Raw genomic sequence first — 3,817 nt, 5'->3', positions numbered from 1 at the left:
GTAGGGATGGGCAAAAAGCCGAGTGCATGTGAGTAGGGATGGGCAATTGCCAGATTAGTTTTACAGAAACTTTTAATGCTTTTAGACTTTCAGAAGGTTTTACGACAATATTTGAATATATGAGAAGGTTCCAACATTTGAAACTCTAGTCTGTAGAAGTTTGCTTTATTCAAACATACAAATGTGTTACCCTAGAAAGAAAATATAAGGAAACAATCGTTTTAAAACGATAGTTTTTGGGTTTTTAAAACGAAAGCTTCTGGGTCGTTTTTACCTTATATTTTCACCTTAGATAAAAAATTTGCATGTTTATTGAAGGCAAACTTCTACATAATACAATTTTAAATCATTGGACGAAGGGTCTGATTGTTGTAAAACCATAGATAAATAAATAAACATAGATAGCTTATGTACGCAAAATCACCAAGAATTGTACAGTCCGCGAACTCACACTTCTAGGGGTACAAAGTGTACTCTAAGGATAAGCTGGATGGTTTGGTATTTTAATGGATTTTATAATAGAGTGTAAAATAACTCCGGGAATGGAACTATTTGAACAACAATATTTCACTGAGCAATATATCATATTGACGAGAACTGAAAAAGGACATGAGAAGGACTACACTAACTTAAATTTCTCTGTACTGTTTCCGAAAAAACAATGATATTCTCGCGGTTTAAAATAATGGTTTCGTCTCAGGGACTTTATCTAATAACTAGGAATAAAGGGACAACTATCATCTTTTCTTTTTCACAAATATTTATTAATAGTTTAAAATTAAATCCAGGTTTCTCTATTTTTAGGTTTGGTATGGGGACTCGGGGTGAGCTTGGCTTGCGGGGCAGACATCCGTGACTGACTCTTTCCAGGCTGAATCTAGGCCGAGATCAAACCAATGCCTGAGTCAAGAATTTTATCCAAAAGGCTTCTGCCAGCACAATCCCACCACATGAATCAGGGGTGAATTTTAGATTCATCTCTAACCAATTCTAAAATAAGAGAAAAAGCAGTATCATTTTTAGTAACGTCAACATACAATCTAACCATTCCAATCCATTTTTAAATTCTTTATTATTCCTCCTCAAACTTTCTGAAAATGTATTTTCCTCTTCTAAGTTGATTTTCCAGAATAGAAAAAAGAGTTGTAAAAAGGGATTAATATTCCTAGTTTAAAGATTTTGATGTTTCTGAGAAAATATAGTATCCCTGTACAACCTAGAAAAAGAAAAAATGTTAATAAATTCGGTGCTATCTCATTTGAACTACTGCCGTTTGAACTATTGTTCATTTGAACTATTGTTCATTTCAACTACTGCACGTGGGACCACGTGAGTAGTTGAAATGAACAATAGTTCAAACGAGTAAATATATTGCTCATTATAACCATCGAGTGTTTCATCTTCTTCAACACCTCGATGCTGAGGGGACCCCTGTGGAGACCCTGGATTACCAGCTGACTGCCGGAAACTCTGAAGACCAAACCAAACATATTTATTCAATATAATTTTTCTCATGTTGTAAGTTAGACAAAATATATACAGTTAGTCTCGTTTATATCTTTGTTATTTTGCGTCGCTAGATTGTTTTGTTTTTGATTTTTCGTCGTTGTTTTCATAACGAAATGATCGTTTTCTGAAAATGAAAACTTTAACATGTCTAGATCTAAGTAACAACCTGTGTGAGTCCACATACATTCATATGTGGGCTATGCCTCTGTATACTTATTTAAATTCAATTTAATTTAAAATAAAATTTATTTTAAACTAATTTTAAAAAGAATGGTGAAATTTTTTCTCAAACCTTTGAATCTTCTTTTTTTCGATCATAACTCTGTTTTCAGGTCTTCTCCGTTGTTAGATCTCACCTCTGTATAATTATCATCAACCACAGTTTAATCCATCACCATCACCGAATTTTAAATTTACGTTTACCTCTTGTTATTAATCTCCAGATTAATTAACAGATCGAGATTAAGGATATCCCATTCTAAAGGTTTCAGCTCATGTCAGTTCAATGAGGAACTGTTTACTTTTTGTAATTTCTTCTCAGCTAAAACTAATAAGATTTAGATTTACAAGATGCTGAGGGGGAATACTATACTGGACATAAAGAAAAGAAATGTAAAGAGATGAAAGAATATTAACATGGAGTGGAAGGAATATTAATGTGGAATGGAGAGATTATTAACCCTTCAAAGGCTGGGTGGTTTGGTGCCGCCACCCCCCCCCTGGAAAAACGCCTTAGAGAATAGGTATAGGGTTAAAATGCAGGTTATCAGGTTATCATAAAAAATAATCAACCCCTTTTAAGGATTATGATTTATTGTTTCGCGAGCTGATCTGCTGACTCACAATATCCTAGAGTATCAACCTTGTCATGATCTGTTATTGGGTGATCGCAACCATCATTAATTCTCAGATTCTCTTGGATACAACTCTTCTTCTTTTAAAGTCTTTTTCGAAAATAACAGTGCTCAGGATAATGACAGATGGGTTCTATTTGTAACAGATTGCCCAAATTAGTATTTTATTTAGAAACAAATGAGTAAATATAGATACAATATTGAAATAAATGAAGTAATATACAAATTTTGTCACAAGAAATGCGATAACCTTCAAGATCTTAGAACTCAGTTTAATTTAAACAATCCAAGGATAAAAGAGTTCATTTAACAGGTAAAAATAATTTAGTTAGCCTAATAAGTACCTTAGTGAGTCGTAAACAAATCACAACGTTATCTCTGCATCTAACTATCAAGTTTAACTGACAAGAAATGGCAGACACAACATAAATCTAAGGTAAAGTTTTAAAACTGGTTTCAGTGCTGCACAATAGACTCGTTCTCCCCCTCAACTTTATATATATATATATACATATATATACATTTTATATATTTTCATTTAAGCGATAAATATCAAAAATGCTTATAAAAACATTTCAAATATTTTATACATTTTACATAAAGAATGTTTTCTGGGACCATATTAAAAGTTTTGAAATCATTTAATTAGGTCAGTTTGATTGCAGTGATAAAAATAGGTCAATATTTGACCGAGACAAAATTACTCCAGCTTCCAGATTGTCTCATCAATCTCCACTGGAGATGATGGAGAACAATCAGTAGTTAAGCCATGCTTGTGGGTATATGTAATGAAAGAAGAACTTTGTTCTATGATGTTAATGACCATAAACTTAAACTTTATAACTTTGAATAAGCATGACATGGCTGATGACCCAACCTTCAAAGTATGCCAGGCCCACCGTTGTGCTTGGATATAAATGTCATGTGATTGAAAAGTATATTTTTTTTTAAATGTAAAGGAATGCTTAAAAAATTTAAGTTATACATTACACACAAAATCTAAGGAATTCAAAAAATTTATAAATTCCAATAATAAAAAATTTCATAAAAAATTTAAATTTAAACTTTAAATATTCCCTTGAGTTTTCAGTAAAATAATTCTATTGTGTGTTGTTTGAAACTTGATATTTGGTTTAAAACTGTTCTATTCTACAGGAAGCCGAGTCAACTTATCCGGAACTCAATTCTTAGCAACCACATGGATATTTGGCAGGTTCAAACATCATAAACCGGTGTTATGCCTGCAGAGAACTCGTACCTGCAGCGAACTCTGGTTATGCACGCTGCTAAGCTCAAGTTTCTTGAAATGTAAACAAACAAGAATAATTTAGTTTATTTGAGTTTACGGCTAATTTTCTGTAATTGATCCATCGTTTTGATGCATAACATCACTGGGGTCTGTCCTAGAAAACACTTTTTGACCCCCCCCCCCCCACCGTACACTTTCCTCTCAG

The sequence above is a fragment of the Eurytemora carolleeae genome, unplaced genomic scaffold (genome assembly GCF_000591075.1).
Source record: "Eurytemora carolleeae unplaced genomic scaffold, Eaff_2.0 scaffold1050, whole genome shotgun sequence".
In the NCBI taxonomy this organism is placed as follows: domain Eukaryota; kingdom Metazoa; phylum Arthropoda; class Copepoda; order Calanoida; family Temoridae; genus Eurytemora; species Eurytemora carolleeae.
This window is presented reverse-complemented; position numbering follows the sequence as displayed.